A 25,623-nucleotide genomic window follows, 5' to 3' on the forward strand; every position below is an offset into this window, starting at 1 on the left:
TAAAAGGAAAAGGGATGACCGGTTCTCCATACAAACATAGTCCCCATTTTCCTCTCTGGATATTGATATTCCCTTCGTTCTACATCCAATTTTGTAATAGTACATTACGATACAAGTGCGAAAAATAGGAAATTCGAAACAAGTGGCGATAAATTAAAACACGACCGAAGGGAGTGTTTTAAATCGACACGAGTTGCGAATTACTTATTCGCACATGTATCGTACAACGTTTTACAGTACATGGCTCTTTAAATGTTCGACACAGTAACGTAATATGCTAATTTTCGCACTAGTGCGGTAAAGTAGCAACATATGTACTGTAAAAATATTATCCGTAATGGGAACTACGTTTGTATGGAAAAGCGGTCTCGTTTTGAGGTAGGTAACTAGGCAGATTACTTAGAGATTGACTCATCACAAGCTGCTCTAAGTGCTTCTTAGCGAGTAGACAGGCCTATTGTTTTTCAGTATTATTTTCTTCTATTGAGGTGTGCATTTGTGTTGTATTGCAAAAATATATCCGTTGGGGTTCAGTGATACCCGATAGATATTAACCCTGAATCACAAATGATCATTTTGCTTAATGCCGCGTTTTTGCATTATTTTCTCCCATCAATCCTATCATAGACTTGTTCCGTTTCAGGAATGCATGAAAAACTTAAGTTTAAAAGAGAAGATATTTAAAATGGCTGTTAGGAATACCACAAAATTTTCAAGTATCGATATAAGATAATCATCTACAAACATTCAGCTACAGAGAAATACGCGTACACCACTAAGAATGTCGGTGGTGCGCTCTCAAAGTAAAAAAAATAACTGTTAAGTTCGGTACACTAAGATAGAATTGTCTAACAAGTACAAAAAATAAACTACTTACTGGCTTACTTACTTCTTGCGAAAAAGGAATTTTTGATCTATAATACGAGTGGGTAGTTGAAATTTACAGTGTGCATTTTATGGTTCCGTAGGCAAAATGGCAAAAACCCTTATAGTTTCGTCATGTCTATCTGTCTGTCTATCTGTCTGTCCGTATGTCACAGCTATTTTACTCAAAAACTATAAGATAACCAAAAGAGAAAAGTGGAAAGTAGGTATTTTTTATACTACGTTGGTGGCCGGCCTGATGGTAAGCTACTACTTAGTTTAGAAGTTCAAATGTATAAAAATATAATTTTTAGGCACGCCATACATGTAACTAAAAGTGAAAAGGTTATTCAAGTAAAAGAGTATTACATTTAAGATTTTATTTAAGTAAGTGAGATGGCAAAGGAGTCTTGCGTAGCCCGTAATGCTAGCCCGAAATGATATGAACGCTCTGACGTCGGGCTACAGCGGCGGCCTCATATTGAGAAAGTCGGGCGTAGCCCTTGTGCTATGCGTGCTCTAAGGCCGAGGGCCCCCTCATAACAAATGAATCGGGGGTAGCTTTACGTACCTAAGTAGCTTCCTCATACTAAAAAGTCGTGCAGAAGAAGATAACAATATAATTTTTTCAATATGTCAATTCCAGATTTCCTGTGTTTCTTAAATGTATAGTAACATGGCAGCAGTTTTCATCTTTAGGGTTCCGTACCCAAACGGGACCCTATTACTAAGACTCCGCTGTCCGTCCGTCCGTCCGTCCGTCCGTCTGTCACCAGGCTGTATCTCATGAACCGTGATAGACAGTTGAAATTTTCAAAGATGACGTATTTCTGTTGCCACTATAACAACATAGTATTGTGTTCCTGCCGGTGAGTAAGGTTGCCAGAGCTCAACGAGGGGAAGGAGGGTTGTTAGGCTCGGCAACGTGCATATAATTCCTCTGGAGTTGCAGGCGTACATAGGCTATGGAGACTGCTTACCATCAGGTGGGCCGTATGCTTGTTTGCCACCAACGTAGTATATAAAAAACCATACTAAAAAGTACGGAATCACGTTGGGCGAGTCCGACTCGCCCTTGTCCGGTTTTTGTATTTATTCGTAAGCTTGCATTAATTGCCATGGCACTTTAGGCTTAGCTTGTAAGTACAGTCGAGGAAATTGATTCTTTAGCAGTTAACGTGTCACGTTACAATGGACAGCTCTTACCATAAGTATGTACAGCCAAATTTACTTGAACCGCAAGTTGCTAAAGAATCAATTTCCGCGACCGTACTAATAGGATATTCTTTGCTAATAGGTCTAATAAATAATATGTTGCGGACTCTTTTCTTAAACCTTTTTACTTGTATACTTTTTACGACATTTGACGCTGTCATGTTATTCAAATAGTAAAATAAATCTGACAAGAGAGAAAATAGTGATCTTATTTACAGAAAGATACTTAATGTATGAAAAAATAAGCAAAAATAAGAATGAATGTTTTGTGAGTGTGAAACAATGTTATTTTCTTTGACAAATAGAGTACTGCATTGCATTAACGATTATTATTATTTTAATTTGTATGTCTTTCCCATCACGGAACAATGGTATTCCGGACCTTTGAGAAGCGTGCGCCGAGCCCTAACCTAACGTAGAGGCCCTTTTGACACGTTCATGAAATGTAAGATGTACACCGAGCTGATGCTGCCCTTGCCCATGTCATAGGACGCACGCAGAGGCAGGCCCGACAGGGTGTAAGGACTATTGAGAGTTGTTGGGATCTAAAATAAACTAGGTTATTGTGTGAAAGCGATGGGCTAAACACTGAGCTATGGGATAAAAAACCAGACGCCTGCCTAATAAAACGGTATACAATTTTATTTCCGGCAGACGACACAAAAAGCGACATCTGGGATAGCTCAAGAGTAACACTGGTGTGAGCGGCTCAGGGGTATCGAGAGGCGTGCACCGCTTTCAACCCAGTGGCTGTAACAGCCACTGTGCCAACTCGCGTCTTGCATTTCCACCCTTGGAACTTATAGCTCTAACGACTCCACCCTGGCCGGCCGGCCAAGGCAACCCAGAAGCAGATAATCCTGTCCCACCCACCCTCCTTCGAATGACAGAACTCCCTAGGAACACTCGGGTACGTGAGATCGTTACTCCCCAACTGCATGCCACAAGCTGCCCGAAGTTGACTGATTGCACTGGTAAAATCAGCGGGCCATAGATTATTAGTTTGCAGTTCCTAAAAGCCATTGCTGAAAGGATGTGTAGCTGTCATATACAAAAACAATGGGTAGACAGTCTCAAAGGGTATGTCTTATGATAAATAGTTTCATGCCGCAGTAAAATAATGTGATTTGTAGTATTTAGTTTTAAAATATATTTTTATAATGTGTATGCTAATCTTAAGGTATTTATCTATGGGCCGCTAGTTGCCTGTAATAAATTATGATAGATAGACGGATAGATGGGGTGTTCTAAGAGAAAGTCGCTTTGAAAATGCTTTTGTCTTGTATGGCAGCTTCCTCAATCAACTGCGTAAAGCTCGAGAAAATACTGCCAAAAGGCTAGGCTAGATAATAAGTTTTTATAAAAGAAACATGTCTTTATGGGACCCATAACATTGAAGCAATACAAAAGTTAGAAATGAGAGTCAAATCTGACAATCGTTATCTACGCACGAAACGCCCCTTATTAAATGATACTTGATCGTGACGTCATGATTAAGTTTAATGCGTTTTATTTGCATTGCATTTACAAAAAGAGGAGCTTTCGAGTTTCGAGGATTATGTTTTTAAAATACGTGTATATTACGTAGGTTTGTTTGTATTGATTTTTTAATTCTAGAAATAATAGTTGTATAACCTTAATATGTATGTAGGTAAGTACTAAGTACATAATAGTACGGTCGCCAAGCCGCTCCGAGGCCAGATTTAATTGACTCAGCTCGGCCTTACCCACAACCGGTATCAATGTGTTCGGACAGTTCTCCTGATCACCGTACATGCGGTAGTAAAGCGGAAAAATGGTGGAGGGGATAGTAATGACGTCACAAAGATGGCGGCCGGACCTATTCTTTTTGGCGGTGTATCTCGAAAACCACTTAACCGATTTTAATCATCGAGGTGTCAAATAATAGCTTATATTATGGAGATTATTTCCTTTTCTACAAACATTTACGTGAAACCTATAGGAAAAAAAATAATCACAAAAAACAGTTTTTTTATAAAATTATTATTTTTTATTTTGTAAAAATCTCCGTAAATATTAGCATTTCGCAAATTTTGTTTCATATAAAACATATTGCTTCATTATCAAGGAATATAATGAGCCTTAAAACATACAGATCGAGTAATAAACAATGAAGCTACACTCATTTATTTGCGCATGGGTAACGATAACTGGCTTTTACCGGTCGAAACTGTGGTGACTGTTACGATACGTATTGAATGGAATTTATAGAGTATCGGTTTTAATTACTGAAATTATAATTAAAATTATAAAAACCAATACACAATAATGTTACCTTACTTCGACGTTTAGTCTCTTTTTTCGTCTTAATCATAGGTAGGTACATATTTCTTTTTACTTAAAAATTTTATACAGGGTGAACTTTTAACCACCAGTCATACTCTGCGCAGCGACTTTATAGGTCATACTTAACAACTTTTACTATGGGACCAAATTTTGACTGTCCCATATAAAGGTGCGACCAACTTTACCAGACCAACACTTTTCCAAACTGAGCTACAGCTGTCCGATGAAGTTAAGTACTTAGGACTAACTCTCGACAATAAACTCAATTGGAACAAACACATCAACAAACGGATAGACAAGGCGGGAGTTGTCTTCTGGCAGTGCAGAAGGATGATTGGTAAGAGGTGGGGACTCAACCCGAAAATTACCCTCTGGCTCTATAAGACGATAATCCGCCCCTTACTCTCTTACGGTGGTTTGGAGGCCAAGAACAAACCTAGGCAACGTACGAGACAAACTACAAAGACTTCAAAGGCTCGCATGCGCGGCCACCACTGGCTGCACGAGGTCTACCCCGACTGCAGCCATGGAGGTCATGTTAAACCTTCCACCGCTGCACCTACACATACAGCAAGAGGCCAGTCTCTCAGCGGTAAGGTTGCGAACCCTCAAGATATGGTCTAACATCACAGGAGCTCTTCACACAAAATGCCTGGAAAAGGTGTATGACGAATTTCCAGTGCTTAGGTCAGGCACGGACCGGATTCACAAACAAGCTATCTTCGATAAAAGGTACAAAATACAGTTATATGAGGACGACAATCATGAAGGACTCAATCCCCGGGAGCTGAGAATCTTCACTGATGGGTCCAAAACAGACAGCGGATCGGGCTCTGGAACCTTCTCAGAAGACCTGAACATGTCGATCACCACTCCGCTAGGAGCCCATAACTCGGTATTCCAAGCTGAGTGCTGAGAGCTGAGTGAATGCCATCACTGCAAGGAAGGTAGTAGGATCCTCCATCCGCATACTCTCCGAGAGTAGAGCAGTCTTAATGGCTCTAAATAGCCATATAGTTACATCCAAACTTATACACGAATGCCACGAACGACTAATGGAGGTATGTCATAATAACAAGATCACCCTACAATGGATCAAGGGACACAGTGGATCCCGAGGTAACGATGCTGCGGACGAGCTTGCCAGGCAAGGATCGAATGCGGGGGCGATTGGTCCGAAACCGATTCTTCCGATACCATTTAGCAAGGTACGCTCAATGCTGCTGGCACGTACAGGGAAACTACACACAGAACACTGGCTGAACCAGACTGGATGCAGACAGGCAAAAGAAGCCATGCCTGGCATCAACGGAAAACTCACAAGGGCGCTCCTGCAACTAGGGAAGGTCCGACTGAGTATGGTAACCAGTGTCATAACAGGTCATGGACTATTTAACAAACATCTTTTCACAACAGGTGTCACAGACAGTCCCCTGTGCCGAGGTTGCATGGAGACAGAAGAAACAGCCTCTCACGTGGTGCTAGAATGCAGCGGAGTGACTCCATACAGGGCTAAACATCTCGGATCTCCGAGAGACCTCCCCGAGGTCCTACTCAACATCAAAGGTTTGATAGGATTCCTCGAGGAGCTGGGCTGGCAGGACTAGCCCACCCCCAACATATCACGCAAAATAGGCGCAAGTCGTCGAGTTGCGGAAAAATCGCCCGAATACAATACAATACAATACAATACAATACAAGGTGCGACCAGACCGCAGCTTAAAAAACGGTCACGATACGGAATCGCAGTGACGCGTCGTATGCGTACCGTTTTTGACGCATGCTCCCCACACCGCTGTTTAAAAAACGGTGACGGTACGGAATCGCAGTGACGTGCTTAACGCGAATCTTTTTTGTTCGCAAAACAGTTGCGTCTTTTACGTCACCGGTACGGTGTCTGCCATAAGATCTCCGTGTAATATTTTTTGCGATTTTTACGCAGTTCAATTTACGGTGCGTCAGCTTATTTTAAGCAGCGGTGTGGCGAGCATGCGTCATGGACCCGGGTACGTCCTTAAACTACGTCCAAAAGAGAGGTATGGGCATTGTGAATGTCATCTCGCTTTGTGTGGTAGGGCACAGCCAGTGGGTGTCATTCCAGATCCAAATTTTCTTGCGTGATTCGGCATTGGTCCCATAATAAAAGTTGTTCAGTATGACCTGTAAAGTCACTGCGCAGAGTATGGCTGGTGGTTAAAATTTCATCTTATACCTATATTCGACACAAGTAGTAAGTACTTACAGACCAACTATGATACACATTTTGCCTGTATAGTGATACATAGTGAATAAATTAATACCTGATTTAAAAAATAAAACAAAAATAACAAATAGCATGTTATTTAATTCAGTAATCACTAATCAGTCTTAAACAATGAACATCATACTTTTAGATTAGACACCAAAATGTATATTTATACTGTGTTTCGACTTGAAAGATTTTACTGCTTTAAAACATAAGACAAACCTACCAACCAAATGTATAAAAAAAAATGTTTTTTGTGATTATTATTTTCCTATAGGTTTCACGTAAATGTTTGTAAAAAGGAAATAATCTCCATAATATAAGCTATTAGTTGACACCTCGATGAATACAATCGGTTAAGTGGTTTTCGAGATACACCGCCAAAAAGAATAGGTCCGGACGCCATCTTTGTGACGTCATTACTATCCCCTCCCACCATTTTTCCGCTTTACTACCGCATGTACGGTGATCAGGAGAAACGCCCGAACACATTGATACCGGTTGTGAGTAAGGCCGAGCTGAGTCAATTAAATCTGGCCTCGGAGCGGCTTGGGGACTACTAATAGTAAAAGTTGTTCAGTATGACCTATAAAGTCGCTGCGCAGGGTATGACTGGTGGTTAAAAGTTCACCCTGTATAAAATTTTTAAGTAAAAAGAAATATGTACCTACCTATGATTAAGACGAAAAAAGAGACTAAACGTCGAAGTAAGGTAACATTATTGTGTCTGGTTTTTATAATTGTCATTATAATTTCAGTAATTAAAACCGATACTCTATAAATTCCATTCAATACGTATCGTAACAGTCACCACAGTTTCGACCGGTAAAAGCCAGTTATCGTTACCCATGCGCAAATAAATGAGTGTAGCTTCATTGTTTATTACTCGATCTGTATGTTTTAAGGCTCATTATATTCCTTGATAATGAAGCAATATGTTTTATATGAAACAAAATTTGCGAAATGCTAATATTTACGGAGATTTTTACAAAATAAAAAATAATAATTTTATAAAAAAACTGTTTTTTGTGATTATTTTTTTTCCTATAGGTTTCACGTAAATGTTTGTAGAAAAGGAAATAATCTCCATAATATAAGCTATTATTTGACACCTCGATGATTAAAATCGGTTAAGTGGTTTTCGAGATACACCGCCAAAAAGAATAGGTCCGGCCGCCATCTTTGTGACGTCATTACTATCCCCTCCACCATTTTTCCGCTTTACTACCGCATGTACGGTGATCAGGAGAACTGTCCGAACACATTGATACCGGTTGTGGGTAAGGCCGAGCAGAGTCAATTAAATCGTGTTTCTAGAGGGCTTTTGAGATTTGGCGACCGTACTATAATAGACCATATGCAATTTACGTAAAAGCTAAAACAGCTTGTTCGTATTTAATCAGCGCTTGAAGCGATAACCCTTTCCCGGGTTTTTAATATCGGTAAGCGCTAACCTGAATTAATTCAAATAAAAGGATTAGCTTCTTAACCGGTAAGCCAATCAAAAGCTTACCGAAATGAAGCGGTTTTGGGAACACAGCTTTACAATAACCCGGGTTTTTGAACGGGTTAGGGTAAGCGGGTCCGGTCCCTGTATTGAACTGGACACGCAGAGCACTGTAAGCGTGCTTCGTATAATTGATCCACAGGCTGCACGTGTAGAATGATTGGCAATACGACATAAATAATGTTTTCTTGACCTCCACAGTACAACGCGCAAACCTGCTAATCAACATATTAGCTCTTACTGCCAGCGCTCTGCGTTCCCTTTCAATATCCGCATCGTCCTTTAGGGTCTCTGTAATTACATGTCCCAGGTATTTAAAACTGGACACTCTGTTTAAGGTAACACCTCCGATTACCAACTCGAAAAATGAGTATCTCACTTTTTTAATATTATAGATGAGCCCGTGAGACTCCGCATTCGTGTCACACACCTTTAACAATTTATTCATAGCGCTGATCGACGGGCTCAACAGCACCATGTCGTCGGCGTAACTTATGTTGTTTACCATTTACAGCACCATGTCGTCGTAAAAGTATAGCAAGTGTCGAAAAACACAGCGTAAAATATAATAAAGTTCGCACGTGCAGGGGCACAGCGAATTACGACGTATGTAACACGTGCTCTTGATCGACTTACAATGGGGTATAAAGTAGTACTATACTAAGTATAGGAGTCTACAGGAGAGTTAAGGTGAATGATTACACAGCTACATGAGTATGTAATTAATTAAAAAAAAGCGAATGAACGAATTAATGAAAATGATTTAATTTCATGATATTTTAAGCCAATACTTTATGATTTACCTTGCTCGGGGCAAGGCAAACACTATCCCCCTTATTCATAAACGTCTACTAACGTTGACAAGCCGCTAATAATCGTTTGTCCCTTTCCGTTGTATTGATACAATGGAAAGGGACATACGATTATTAGCGGCTTGTCAACTTTAGTTCAACTTTCGTAGACGTTTATGAATAAGGGGGTATGAGGATTCCATACAAGTATTTGTCTTGCCACGGTGATGTGTCTTACCCTACCTTAACCTTACTCAAATATTAGAACGACCCTTGATTTCCAATACTAATAACAACATAGTTGATTACTTATAGTCCTTATCTCGAGGCAATAAGGTATACCAATGTTCACTTAAGATATATTATGGTACAGTCAGCATCAAAAGTACCGGATGAAACAACGCGCCAAAAGTATCTGATATTCCGGATAACATTTCCAAATATAGATAAATTTCTAAAATTCGCGCTCAAAAGTATATCTTTTACGGTCTTAGTTGTTCTATATTAAAGACATCACTTTTTGTTAAGCTGTTACAGAACGGTAGATACTTATGAAACGTTATTTGATCCGCTACTTTTGATGCTGACTGTACGATTAATCACTCTAATTAACATAGGAAGGCGGTAACTCAGCAACGAGTGACTGATGTTATCGGAGGCCGATAAAACGGACGGATGGAATGACAAGTGCCGGTTTCTTGTTAATCACTAGACAAGGAATAAAAGATGTGTAGGAATAGTGTTAGTTAAGACTAGAGTCCTTTGAGTCCTCTGCTTTGAAACTCGACTCAGTTTTTCAGACTCACATATTAAGTCTAAACTTGAGTTATTTTCAACTTGTTAGAGACTCGAGTCTTTTGTAGGGACTTGAGTCCTTTTCAGAGAACTAAATTTGCTGTTAGCATTTTGAAATGTTTTGTCTTTAAGTAATAAGTTAGCTATAGCACACAAATAATACACTAAACGAAATTTTACTCTTGTTAAGGTTAAACCTAAGAAATTGTTGACAAAGTGTTTATTCGGAGGCTAGAGTCCTTTTGAGTTCTCTCAAAGAAGACTCAATAAATGACTCGCCTCGGGACTTAAAAGACTCGGAAGATTAATAAGCGCCGAGTTTCGTAAAAATGAGTCGAGTTCTTCAAATTCGGACTCAAGAGATTCGAGTTCCTACCAACACTATGTAGGAATGAGTTTAAGCCATCGAAAAGATTATATGCATGAAGTTATTATTACTATAGATAATTATAAAAGCCAAACCAAATAATGAAACCTCAACCTCCACCAGTAGCACGCGCAGCGCCGCAAAACTCATGGCACTTACGTGCTTAGGTCGCGAGATTTTCTCTCCGCTTCTATGGTTTGTTGTCAAAACAACAACAACTCATGACGCAAATAAACCAGAATTTCTCTTTGTGTCGGTTCTATACTTACTGCTGTGGCGCGGTGACCCAAAGTGAATCTTGGCCTAAGACACCAAAGACCGCCATGCTTCTCTGTCCAAAGTCGTTTCTGTCCAATCGATGGCGCCGAGTTCGCTAAGGTCTTTTTGCACTTCGTCTCTCCAGCGGTACCTAGGGCGTAAAGACGGTCTTCGGCCATTTGGAACTCCAAGACTGCACGATCCTCACCCATCCCGACTACGTGCCCGAGCCATCGGAGTGTGGTGGCATTCGTTTCTCCAATGATGTTCGGTTCGGACAACAGATATTCCATTTCCTAGTTCCTGCGGAGTCTCCAGGTTCCATCCTCTCCACGTGTGGGTCCTAGGATTTTTCGGTAGATCTTCCTCTCAGCTACTAGTAGCGCGCGCTTTTCCTTTTGTGTTAATGCCGGTTCTATATGTAGTAATAATAGTCAGTGTTTATTTGCTGCTGTTTTTTGAGTATCTGTAATTGATAAGACCTTAACGTCCTAGTGTAAATCAGTCTGCATAAATAGATCGAAGCCGCCACACATTACATAAAAAAAAAACCGTATTGTGATATTTTGGTGAATAATCTTGTTGACATTAGGTTGGTTTATACCGCTACTTTGAACATTATATTTGATATAAAAAAAACATTGGTATGTATTTGAACATTTCTTCAGTTTCGTACGTACATATAACAATCATGTTGACGACGAATATTCCTTTTTTTTTCCTATACTTGATTCAACTGAAAATGCTACGCCAGATAGTTATCATCGATATCCTGTGTCGTGTTCTTTTTCAAGAATTAAAAATGTTTGTTAGATTAAACATCTCTTTAAAAGAAAAACGGAAGAACTTTGTCTTAAAATCCCTTCTATGTAAATCGTTTCAATGTCATTCCCGACGGGAACATTAATTTCACTTGTATACAAACTATTTTACGTAGCCAAGTTTTCATTTCATTCAAAAATCGACTTTAACGATTATGCTACATGGTTTAAATTAAATCGTAGACTGTTGCCTAAAATAAAACCATACACATGCGCTATGTGTTATCTTTCGATCGTGGGACAGTCCCCACGTGCCGAGTTATCGGGTCGATCTGACCCAGCAGTTGAATGACTTCTTAAATGTTGTATAATCGTGACTCGGGTTCAAGATGCATTAAAGGGTTAGATTGTAAAAGATAATAGATGGCTATTGTTGTTTAAGTGTGTGGTTTACATTTTATGTGGGTTTTGGCGCCATAATAGATAGATGGAGAATACTTATACTAGAATATATAAATTAACGTAAATTACTTTTAAATACGCACAAAAGCTTAAGCTTTTCTTTGATTTAACTTTCACTGTATGTATGTATGTGTAACTATGTTTTGTACGGGTCAAATCTTGCAAGTTAAATTTTACCCACTTCTCGGTTTCTGATGAAGCTGAAAATTTGCAGACATATGTAAGTCGGGTGACAATGCAATATTTTGGTACCATCAAGCTGATCTGATGATGGAGACAGGAGGTAGCCATAGGAACTCTGTGATAAAACAACGCAACCTAATTGTTTTTAGGGTTTTTAGAATTGTCTCGATGAGTATTAGTTGCACGTGATCACCGGTCACCTATCATAGAAAATGAAGTGTAGGTTTCCACGGCCCGAACCCAGGCCGTTCTAGCGTGATTCGTCCTTAACTCTGTACCATCCGCTACTTTTTAATCCGTCTGTGCATACCAAAATTACTAGTGTAAAATGATTAGTTACACGAAAAAAAAAACATTGAAAACAATTACGTTTTTAAATGCTTAAAAAATAAAATTAAATGCATTTATTTCAGACAAACATGGTCCATATTTTATAAGTACATCTTAAGAATTAAAAAAAGCTATGATTAAGGTTAACTTAAAAAATAAACTTAAATAACTATCTTAGGTACCAAAGATAAGATTTAAACAGTTCCAGTTCCAGATAAACTGGGATAAGGGTAGGACAAAGAAGAGTTCCATATGAGCCTATCGAACAAGACAGTAAATGTTACTGTTTCGAAAAGACAGTAAAATTTACTGTTTTAAGTAGCTAAAATGTAGTGACTGTTCGTTTAAATTTATCGTTTTTTCAATACTTAGAAATGTACAGTTAATGTTACTGTTTTGTATTTTACTGTTTTTCAAACATTTGTTGATATTGTATAAAGCAGTACATCCTAATGAAAATTATTTCAATGTGTGCTCGATAGATCTTTTTCATTGTACCTTTACGTTGAGCTAAATTATAGATTAATACATATAATCCTCAACTTAACGATTTTATTTCTATTTTCAGGTAATTCAATTGCCTCGACGAGTCGAGACAGCGGTATCTAGTTTGTTGGCCGTCAAACGACACGGTTTAACCACATCAGGCAGGTATAATTAACTTTTTCTATTATATTATGTGTGATGCTGTGTTTTACTCAAGTATGGTGTAACCACAACACTACAAGAGATACTCTAGGGTTGTTATGTCGCAAAACCCGTAAGTTTTTAAGAAAGGTAAGAAAGGTTTTTGTCAATAAAATCCGAATAATTCTAGCCCTTTTTCAGAATTCTCGAGACCGCGATTAATTCCTTCCAAATTGATATCATTCCGTTATCATTCGTTGATCGATGATGTTGGTCACTCGCTCTATTGTCACACCCTGATGATGATGCCAAAATTGACATCAATTACTAATAAAAAAATCTCACATATGTCACCCGGGCAAAGGGTCGCCCGTATTCATAGCGAGAGCCCTTTGCCTTCAACTGACTAATATAATTAAAAAAAAACTTATACAGTAATATCCCGCTGTACGCGAGAGATACGTTGCGCAGAAAATCGCGCCAAGTGAAATTCGAGAATATGGAGGAATCCCCTACTCTTGAAATTTTCAAATCGAATGACCAGAGTTAGCGGGGATTTCTGCAACCAAAGACAAGTAACTGGCTGATTATTTAAATCAATATTATAGGATATTATTACATAGATTAACTAAGTCCCACAGTAAGCTCAATAAGGCGTGTGTTTAGGGTACTTAGACGACGATATATATAATATATAAATATTTATAAATACTTAAATACATAGAGAACACCCATGACTCAGGAACAAATATCCATGCTCATTACACGAATAAATGCTCTTACCAGGATTTGAACCCGGGACCGTCAGCTTCGTAGGCAAGGTCACTACCCCCTAGGCCAAACCGGTCGTCGCATATTTAAGTATACTCTGACGAACCCACTTTGTGAGTAGAAAAAAGCGCGAAATTAAAATTTTCTATGGAGGGTCAAGTCTTCGCGCCTACATTTTTAAAATTTGCCGCCCTTTTCCACATACGAGGCATTATAGCGCGAAATTTGAACGAAACCGCACATAACGGGGTTTCATAAAGCGGGTGGGAGCGTGCACGACTGTCACGCAACCTAGTGTCCGCAAGTCTAGGGGAAAACGTCAATTCACTACATCTTATAAAACTACTCCAAAACTAAAAACTACTGAACGGATTTTCATACGACTTTCATCTATCAATAGAGTGATTCTTGAGGAAGGCTTAGGTATATAACTTGTTAAGGTTTTGTGTAAATTGTTTGAAATATAACGATGTTGTCGGAAAAAATCACGCTGGCTAGGAGCTTTAATCGTAAACGCTGCCTAATCCGTTTGAGCTATAACAACACAATGTATGGTGGGGTTGTTTCTCATTCATAGGTCTACAAAAAAGTCCGCGATGTTAAAATGTCTATCTTTTAAGGATAACTATTACTTAGGAGTTGCTGACGGGACCTGCGGGGACCCCGCTGAGCGCCTAACTGAGCTCGGCGACTCCTCCCGTCATAGTGCTCCTGTTGGGCTACCACCGGTAATAACAGTAACAGATATTCCTTCAACACTTGACTCGACATTCACTGTGGGAAATATAACAGGTAATGTGCGACCGACAAGCCCGATTCCTACCCTTAAGGCGCAGACGCCCACGCCGACCGCCTCAGAACCCCGTCGATCTTGATCTACAGAGATGGAGAGGCTTCTGTGGTCTAGTAGGGACTCTAACTTCAGCAGTCCTGGCACAAAAACTCGCGCGGACAGGTATCGGACTGAGATCGAAAGACATGCAGAAAACATCACAGCACAGTTAACGCAAAATAAGAGCGTCACGAAACTAAATAAGGGAAGCATAACAAAATCTGTGGAAGCAATCCTTGAGGCCACCCGCAGATTCACTAGCGAGCTGGAGGTACTTGGAGTTGCACACGTGGAACCTGACGTGATGTCAACACGTACACCAGGACCTGCTCTGGATCCAGTTCAATTGAAGAATGACATTATTGCTGGAGTGCAGGTAGAGCTTACCAAAATGCGAGCCGAACAACAGGCAATAAATGACAAGGTTTTAGCGGCAATTAATGAAGACAAAAGAGAGGAGGTTGGGACAGAAAACGAGACTTTTGCTACGGTAGTCAGTAGGAAAAACAGAATGAAGTACAGATCAGAAGCTGCGGCTGCGGCTGCGGCTGCCGCTGCGGGCGGAACCATTGAAGAAGACGACTTGACTTCGCCCGCAGTGGGCAGGCCGTACAAGCCGAAACCCAGTCGCACAAATGCACCACCGTCAACAAACTTTGTCGTTGTCTTGGAATCAATTGACCCAAGACAGGAAGGCAAAGATGTCCTTAAAGTAATAAAAGAAAAGGTTGATGTTGTCGACATTGGAGTCGGAATCAAAAGCGTCAGAGAAACTAGAAACAAAAAGGTTATAATCTCTTGTGATTCTAATGAAGACAGGCAGAAACTCAGCACTGCAATAAAGACACAAACAACAAACATTACGGTTGGAATACCTAAAATGCGGAATCCGTCACTACGGGTTATTGGTGTCATCCCGGAATACGCAAGTGCAAAGATCGAAGACGCAATGATCAAACAAAATATAAGATTGCTGGATGGCATAGCTGATGAGCACAAAACAGTCAGGTATGTACGAACAGTCAAGGGCCGAAATGACTCCGTTAGAAATGCCATAGTGGAAGTCAGTCCTCAAATGTGGGCTGCAATGCAAGGACAAAAAGTACGCATTGGATACCAATCTGTCATGGCTGTCGACCAGTCTCCAGTATTGCAGTGTTTTAAATGTTTCGGGTTCGGGCATCGCGCGTCAGAATGCAAATCTGATGCGAGGTGTGCCTACTGCGCAGAGCGCCATGACACGCGAAGCTGCAATAACCGCGAAACGGTATCGCGCTGCGTAAACTGTGTAAACAGGAACTGCAATGAAAGGGACTGTATGCATTCTGCATTTAGTCAGACCTGCCCAGAGTGGATCAAGTGGGACCGTATAGCCCGAGCGGCTATACATATTCGTAACTTCTAGAAAAAGATCACGTAATATGTGGCATTTGCAAAGCTATTTACATGGATACGTTATTAACAATTATCAAAATAAATACATTAGTTATATTAAGCATTTACACCATACAATTTAAATGAATATTTCAGGAGTAATCGTAAATCAAAGTTTCATTTCGAACCATATAATTGTACGAAATGTTAAAGACGCTATCCGCAGTTAGTTCAAATTTTTACCACCTTATGCGCTGGGATCGCTTTATTTACCCCCACCATGCACTTCGCACGGTCCCAGGTGAGAGTAATGCTTATTGTTAGTTAATATTGTCATACTTTGTTGTCTTATTAATATGGCTAAAACTCGCTTTAATAACTAAAACTCGAATTGGCCTCACAGAATAGCAGCTGTTTTTCCCGTGACAAAACAATGGTTATCTCAGCATGACTTTAAATACCGTCGCCATGTTTATCTAAACAGAAGTGCGTGCGCCGGCGCAGGGCAGTGCACAAAAACGTGCTCGTCGCTGGAACGTGCTGCGCGTGACGGACGTGCTGGCAGCTGAGGTATTCACGGAACTACTTTACTATTCATTTGTAGAAGGGATCATAGAAAGATCTCTCTCGAATTTTACCTGTATATTATGTAAGTAAACCTACGAAAACCACCCCTGAAAATTGGTTGATGGTAAACTGTTTTTTTTATACTACATCGGTGGCAAACAAGCTTACGGCCTGATGGTCAGCAGTCTCCGTAGCGTATGTACGCCTGCAACTCCAGAGGAGTTACATGTGCGTTGCCGAACCTAACGCAGCGCCTTACGTGAGCGAATAACTCGCGAATGCGACGTGGCGCGGCGTAAGCCGGTGCGTAACACTCCACATGCTCGTTGAGCTCTGGCAACCTTACTCACCAGCAGGAACACAGCACTATGAGTAGGCTCTCTATTTGGCTGCGGTTTTCTGTAAGCTGGAGGTACTTCCCCAGTTGGGCTCTGCTCTAGATCTGGAGAACCGCTGTGCTGTGTTCTACCATATAAAGCGAGATGAGATTTACAGTGCCCATACTTCTCTTTTGGACGTAGTTTAAGGACGTACCCGGGTCCAAAACATGACACAACACAATTTGTTGAAAAGTGGCTTCTTTAGAGGAGTACAGCCACACATACGACTGCATATCTTATGCAAAAGACGCTTTTTTCGCTCCTGTTTCGTTCGCGCTCGGTCAGTTAACAAAAATATAAATAATGAAATAATGAAATGAAATGAAATCATTTCATTACTTATTTCATTTCATTATTTCACAAAAATATACACAAATATTTGCGTCTCAACTGTCACAAAAAGACTAAATCTGTTCAGAAAACAAAAAACAATAGGGTTGTTTCCAATTTTTTGAAACGCTTGTATTACGTTCTATATTAACTAAAAGTTGCCCTAAAATTCAACTTTTATAATAAAAACGGCTTTAAATATGTTAAATTAACAAAATATATTTTGACTGATGCTTTCGCGCCCAAAACGCTCTTTGAAAATTGTGTGACGTCACAGTTCACGGTTTGACACATAACTACATACACACGTAGAAGATACGAACTGTCAACTGACATTTGTCATTTGTTGTTTATCGCCTAACTGTCAACAGTGTCAATCCGAGAGTTATGACGTCATCAGAATCTTCAATGACGTTTCGAGTTTGGTCACGTGACGTGTGCCAAAAGATATTTTAAATTCAATATTTACAAAAATATGGTCATTACAGGTCCCCTAAAAGTAGTTTAACATGTTCTTATAATTCAAAAGAATTTATTGGGATACAATTCTGCTCTAAGATTTGTAGATGGAAACAACCCTATTCAAGAAAAAAACTAAATCAGGCGTCTCCTCAAGCCCTGATTGCATTAAAATGTCTTCCAAATTACAAATCATTTCCAGGTATGTTTACAAGTAAGTTTACAAGCATTATAATTGATACTAATTGTAAAGTCGGCAATTATATTTAAAATATTCATCTTTTTCCAAAACATCAACATCCAAAACTATACCTTACTACTTTAAATTACGATCCAAATTACAAACTACACGATAAGTATCTTTAATTTAGCAAACCAATAAATTAATGCAATTTAAACTGGACTTCGTTCATATGAGTATAAAGTGTATAATGTGTTGTGTTGGTTTATCATCGAATGGATCTGATCGTCATGGCAACGGTTCTGAATTCAAAGTTCGAACATTCGGAACGTGCCCGCTAAGTTCGTTGTGCGCTGAAGAAATATCTTGGTATTTGAACATGTGAAATTAATTTATACTTGATTAAAAAAAAATACTCTCAAACTCTGTAATACTCTCAAAGCCAGCAGTCATGTCCAGCAAACCGGGTGGTAATTAAAAATAATAAACTTGGACGAAGTCACAAGTAGAGGGAACCTACTGGAAAAAAGTGATTTGCCAGTTTCGTTAAATAGGTAAATACGTAAGAAAATTAAAATCGTTCCTGCGTCCAAAAAAGTTCAAATATAAATTTGATGTTTTTCTACGAGTATAAGGTGTAACCGTAAAAAGTATTCTATTTGGCGTCATTTAAACAGAAAAAAATTAAATATACCTCATTGATTCAACTATTATCACTTGGCTGTTTATAAGCATTATTTTAAACAACTAACAAGATTACTGTATTGTTAACTACGTGAAGTTTCTCTGATGAAAATTTATTTTCGTTAGATTTAAGATAAAATTTTATAAGTTTCAAGAGTGTGGGCGGAACAAATACCTACCTACCTACGAAAACACAGCTTGCCACGAATAATGTACAGTAATTTGTCTTTGACTTACGAAAATATCATTGGTTTTCGTAACTAAGAGGAAGTTTTTTAAATCACCCAATAAATTAATCAATTTTATTGACATTTGAAGAAAAAACCGGCCAAGTGCGAGTTGGACTCATGCACGAAGGGTTCCGTACCACTACGCTAAAAACGGCACAAAAATCGCGTTTGTTGTATGGGAGCCCCCATAAATATTTATTTTAATCTGTTTTTTAAAGTGTTTGTTGTTATACGGGAACAGAAATATCTCATCTGTGAAAATTTCAACTGTCTAACTATCATGGTTCATGAGATGCAGCCTGGTGGATACGGACGGATAGCGGAGTCTTAGTAATAGGGTCTCGTTTACCCTTAGGGTACGGAACCCTAAAAAATAAATTTCGGCCCAAGTATCAAGTAGTGTAAAGCGTACTACAGGCCACATTCAACAGTGGCGGCACGTCGTCCGTTTTTCAATATGTCTGCCGCATTCGGCTTCGAGAAATTTCACCACCACAATATGACGGTGAAATATGTCGAAGTTGAGATATTTCGTATTCGTACTGTTTATGAGGTTTATTGAACCGTTAATACCAGTGACTCTTAATTGTTTTAGTGATAAAGGATAGTTATACTAAAATTGTCTTGTCAGCTACCTAATTAAATAGATCGTGTCATTCGCGACGACGCGCGCATTGACTCGTATGCGTCATCGTGGATGACACAAGCTATTTGTAAAATTTACTTGGTTCATATAAATTAGTGACATAATAAAAAAGAACTTTTTTTCACACTAGGAACAATATAGGCATTTGTCCTTCAGTACCTGCATGAATTAAGATCTTTTTCAAGCAAGTGTGATGAAATAGCTATTTGTATAACAAGAGAGCAAAGTTTGATATTTCTTCGAGTGCTTATTTTAGAATAGAATAGAATAGAAGAAATTTATTCAGATAGTAGAGATCGTTAAAAGCAGAATTATTTACTTTGCGTAACAATTGCGTATTTTTTTTAGTTCATTGTTTTGACTGTATAATAAAATATGGTGTTGTTATTACATTTTAAACTTTTATTTCACTAATTAATTATTACAAATGAAGACTCGTAGGGTGTTTTGGAACGATGCGGTCTGACTTATTTCGGGGGTCTATTATAAACCGTCAATATACCGTTGAATTACGTATGCACTTTTTTTGTCTCTTTCTTTTTGCTAATGACGTGAAAGGGACAAAGACAATAGAATCCAAATATTTCGAACTTGTATTAGGTCCCGCACGTTGAAATGACATTCGAATATAAAGGTAACTCGAATGTTATTTTGTCTCACATAGTGAGCAAAATTCGATTTTGCTCACTGTTTTTAAGCAGCAAATTACCCTTGTTCCAGCTGCTGACGTGAAAAACTATTTATGGATCACTCCTTATTTGTCGAAAAGAGGAATCACGACATAAAAGATGAACGGCTGAATTAATTTTTAATTTTTTAGTAGTCAACAACGCTAATCACATACAAATTTAATGTGTTTTTAATAAAAATGCATTTAACTGCCTTTTAACATCCACTATAATTTACGTAAGTAATCACGGGACTTGATAGCGCAATAAATCAAGCCAATCTTAAAGATATTCATTACTAAAAGGCCGATTCGAACGTCCACTGATGTCAAAATGACATCTAACTGACATCATTCAGTTATAGTGCATTTCGGTCGTACAGTCGCCTTGGCAAATAGAAGCGTGTTCAGATATTTGTGAACACCTCGGCCGCTCTGATGTATCCGATGGCAACTGTACTTGTCCGTAGATAACATATTGACCGCGCGTGACGCACGATAAGTAACAAAATTCTAACTTTCTAATTGGCATGTAAGCATCTTGGGAATTTACTGCGGGATGTTTGATCAAGCGGCCTTAGGGCTCCTATACACGATGGCCCAGCGTAGGCCAGTCTAAGGTACGCAACTATGCGATGGAATGAGATAGCAATATCACTTACTCCCTCTAAATGCGTCCCTTGGACTGGCCAGCGCGGGGCCATCGTGTAGAGGAGCCATTAGATCAAGCGGCACGCCTAATGGCTCGTCTACACGATGGGCCATTATACTGGCCCACTAATACAGGCCAGCGTGTAGAGAGGGTAGTGGTGTCGGGTGGCTCATGACGCGGCGGGATAGCGCTAGGATGGCCGCGGTGTCGGTTTCGTCCGCACATCAAATAAAAGGTAGTGGGCCAGATATGGTGCGTACGCATCCAGCGCTGGCGACACGATGGCGTGTAGAAAAGCTATAAGAAGCGCTGCACTTCGTGAAAGCGGATATCGAAGAGAACAATCTCACATCTGAAGGTTTGGAAATTTTTCTTCTCAGGATATTAACATTATTGAAAATATTTTGTCACAATTTTTTTTATACTACGTCCGTGGCAAACAAGCATACGGCCCGCCTGATGGTAAGCAGTATCCATAGCCTATGTACGCCTGCAACTCCAGAGGAATTTGTTGAATATCAACCACAGCTATGCCCCTGCGTTTGATTTTTTTCGATTTTTTAAATTATTATGGGAGTTAGAAGCATTTATAATTTTGTATGAAATATGTTTACGCTCCTTAATTATACAAAAATCGAAAAAAGTCAGAAAGAAAGTCAGGGGCATAGATATGGTTAATATACATCAAATTATGTAAAAATATTTTCCAAAATGTCAATACCCAGAAAGGAAAATGGGGACTACGTTTGTATGGAGAACTAGCTGTCCTCTTTCCTCTTAAGGGTTTTTTAAACTCTACAATGGGTCACCCGATCATGTTCAAAGGATTTTTTCTTAGTACTCTATTGCTAAGGTCAAATACAATTTTGTCAGCGTGTAAATATTTATCACCTACCTAGTGGCTGAACCTAACATCATGGGAGAAAGTAAAGCCCACAGACTCCGTTGGTTGGGCCACCTTGAGAGAATGGACGAAGATCGGAACGTAAAAAGAGCGTACCTGGGTCGCCTAGCAGGAGGACGTCCTACCGGACGCCCTAGGTATCGCTGGAGCGACATGGTGGAGGCGGATCTGCGCGAGCTTCGAGTCGACAATTGGCGAGAGGTCGCGCAGGACCGAGAAAAGTGGCGCTGTCTTGTGTCGGAGGCCAAGTCTCATTTTGGGTCGCTGAGCCAACGGAGTAAGTAGTAGTAAGTAAGTAAATATTTATGTTTCTACTACACCGATTCGGTATTGATTATGCAGCAGTGAATCTAAGGCATTAAAGACGTCTGTATAAATTATGTTAATCAGTTATTTTAATGTTCTTGTCCAAACTTGAGATATGTGTTGTTCACGCGAAACGGAACGGTTAACATGATTACCGGACGAGTAGAGCTACGTCACGGACCAAGTGTCAAAATAACTCCACATCATCGTATATCTGTCAATATCTATCGATATCATCATCATCAATCTCATATATCATCAATCTCATATCTCTACAACGGACTTTGCGTGTCATACACATTTTGTATTTTTTTATAATTTTAATTAAATATCTACAGGTTTAAACTACGACTTCTTATTGTTTGTCCTTTCGTGGACAAATCTGGCGACCGTTTACAAGACAAGAACCACAAAATTCACTGCATCGGACAACGGCGAGCAGCAGGTCAAAGGGCACTCGCAAATGAATTACCAACCAAGTCTACAAAGGCCCAGTCTACCACCCTGCTCACCCTGTATACACGAAGACCGATCGAGCTACGAGGCAAACATCGAGTTTTTTCAATTTCGGAGGACTACAAGGACAACTTGGACTCACCAGGACCAGCCGGCCTGTAAAGTAATCGGTCGCGTGAGCGTTATCGCGTAACGCATTATCCTGTCTTGCGCTGTCAGCTTAACTGACATGGCCACGAAATAAGAGTTTTTGTTTATAAGACCCTTATTTTAAGGACAAGGTTCGTGTTCTCTCACTCTTGCTGAGCGTGAGTGAGCGAGACGGATGTGCGTGCTCGGGACCGCGGATAGCATGTTTTTTATTTATTTTGTTTCGTTGTAAGTTTTAGTAAAAAAATCCGCTCTTTGACGGTAACTTATTAATTTTAAGTTTACTTTTATCTATTTATCTATTCCTATGTAACTATTACCGTGAATATTAAATTAGTGAAAACACTGAACACAAAAATAGAGTCTACTATTTACAAAACGGTTTCCGAGTCCTGATCAAACCAATTATCATCATATTTTCAGCACATTCATTGTACCTCTTAGAAACACCCGCTCAAACAATCTCCGATCAGAAATCATCATATTCCCACAACTAGAACTGGCCTGGCATGTGGGCCTACTTGAAAAACCTGCTGTATGCTTGTACCTTGATACACATAACTCAGGGTTGCTTAGTCTTGTCATCGATGTTACGTTATGACATTAATAGTATTTTATACAATCGTGATATAATAGAGAGCATTGTATACAATACTTTTTCTAAGAGTCATCTAAAATTATACTTTTTACCTAAATAATTAATGAAAATTGGTAAGTATCTCAGTAGACAAAATTGTAGTAAAAAAGACATAAACGCGTTTTCAATGAATATGTTCATAAAATAGTTGCCCGTTTATGTCTTTTCTATGAGTGGTTGGTAAATTTTTTTTAGTTGACTACAGCGTATCGAAATGAATATTATAGTTGAATTGGGAGCCCATACATGAAAAATACGCAATTATAGTTTGGTATACGAAATTTTAATTGTACCATAACAGTCGACGAGTAGAAAGAAATTTATATATACAAGCAAAACAAACAACTTGCGAACCTCCTCAACTATTACAGCAGGGTTCTTTTTGTATTCAATCGTAGTAAACCATATCTTTGACATCTTTCTGCAGTTCATAAATAATTACAAGATGTCATAACATTCAAAATTCAAACAAACATTCTATTACTTACCGAGCTTTAGCGAAGGTCGTCGTTTCAGCTTGGGCAAAATTGGTTCCAAATGTCCGGATATTCTCCTCTGCTGGTCGCATTTCTCAATCGATTCTCGTGAGAGTTTTGGAGGCTAGGAGGCTATTAGAGTGTCCCACTGCTGGGCAAAAGCCTCCCCTCTTTTGGTCCTGTCCAATGCACATTCCCGACACTCTATACAGTATAATGTATAGAGGTCGTCTCGCCGTTTAGGTCTTCCTCTGCCTCGAAATACATTCTGTGGGATCCAATCCAGTCCTTAGCTAATTTGGCCCAGTGTTCTGGCCGTGTTTGTTATTTGTCAAGCGGACCCCCAGGCTCTCATGACGCGTGGCAAGATGCCGGGACAACGCGAGGAACATGATGTTCTGGGTGCATTCAGATGTGCGGCCTTCATACCCATATCCACAATGCCAGTTGTTTTGGAAGGCAGTTCGGTGTTTCTCTTACGGTTCTACGAATACCTAGTATGCTGCGTTCCATTGCTTTCTGGAAAACCTTGAGTTAGAAAGATATTTTCTGTCGTTTCGTTTTTTGTAATATATTCAAAATGGTCTATTGCACTTAACACCATAGTGAGGAGCAAACTTGAAGCGATCATTAAGTTTTAATTCCCTTGCAGTAAGACACAAACTCCTGGTGACAGCATGTGGGATTTTACGTGGCGAGACAGACTGTCCTGAGATGGTAAGAAGAATTGTTGGACTCACTATTCCATTCGTGCCCATATATCTCCTGAGCTAAGTGAGAAAAACTCACCAGTTGTGCGGGCTTACAGCTGCTGAACTTTCTTCTGCCATAGGCACCAGATTGTGATAAAATTTGCAAATCGATGGATGGCGGTGTATTAGATGTATCTGCGGTACTGCGAGGTGATGGACGAAAGTTGATTGTGATCTGTTTTTCCTGTTGAGTAATCCTAATGCTGTATATTATGTTTCCAATAAATAAATGAATAATAATACACTATAGAGAGTTCGCTGTGATAATGGGTCTTACAGATGATAATGGGTCCCACAGAGGCAATAGTTTTAAAAGTGTGTAAAATATAACCAGGTAGGTAATACATTGACTACTTTTCCAACTGTTTTCTGTTTTTAAGCCACTATTTAAGTGGACTTCCATTATTCTAAAACGCCTTTTTGAATCATAAATCATTACTTAAATGAAGACAACATCAAAGATAACCTTCCCCATCATAAATTGAACCTAACTTCCATAATTATATGATAGTAATTCAAATTCTTTAATAATCGGACTCCAATAGGGACACTTTTTACCACCATTCTTATCAAACGATGGAAATTATCAAATTGAATTCTATTACTTAGTGATAAGGTCCAAATTTTATTTTTGGGGATCTTTGTCTATAAGTAATGTTAGATAGAAATAATCTTTACTAATAGCGGTTAAAGGAGTGTAAAGATATTTAAAACATTGATTAGAAATTTAAATGTTACGTAATAAATAAAGGGAATTAATTATGCTGGTTGATATCTTCGTAATTTATGGGTACAGTTTAATTAAATTGTTACTTTCTAAAATAATGTGTCGATAAAAGGAAGCGATTAGGAGGCTATTAAATTTTTAGATGCATCTTTTAATTTTAAGAGAGGCAGATGTAAATTCCATTGGTAAGGGTGTTCCCACACCAATCGATCGATAATCGATCGATGGCATCAATTGACGGTAGAATGGAACAATCGACGTCCATCGATAGTTTCTACCTAGACTAATCGATCGATCGACGTCGACTGGTCTATTCTACCATCGATCGAATATCGATCGATTGGTGTGGGAACACCCTAAGTTCATTCCATATGTTTTTAAATGTATTAAGCCACGTACAGTGAGTATGAAATTACAGTCCATTTTTTTTTAATGTATGTAACGACAAAATAAGCGTGTAATAATATATTCCTGCATAAATAACAAAGTAGACTTTTACTGCGAGTGCTGATTTTGCGTCCCGAACAAAAGCGAAACATTCTATAATTAATAGAATCATGAGCGTAACGAGTTCTTTGAGAACAGCTATACATATAGACCCATCAATGATACTCGTATATCAGAAAAACACGCAAAAGTATAGTCTGCTTCTACATTTTTTATCAATTTTGAAAAATAAGTGTTAAGGTGCCGTATATAGGTTCAGAGAGCGGAGTTTTGGAAAAATCGT

The 25,623-nt window shown here is 39.1% G+C and overlaps 1 protein-coding gene across 2 annotated transcripts in view; it reads right to left on the reverse strand.

Annotated features, from left to right (window-relative positions):
• The window catches only part of LOC133527635 (protein prickle), a 681,722-nt gene that overhangs the window by 437,958 nt on the left and 218,141 nt on the right, over positions 1 to 25,623 (reverse strand). The gene's annotated exons all lie outside the window — the stretch shown is intronic.

This window comes from Cydia pomonella, chromosome 18 (assembly GCF_033807575.1).
Source record: "Cydia pomonella isolate Wapato2018A chromosome 18, ilCydPomo1, whole genome shotgun sequence".
Classification (NCBI taxonomy): Eukaryota; Metazoa; Arthropoda; class Insecta; order Lepidoptera; family Tortricidae; genus Cydia; species Cydia pomonella.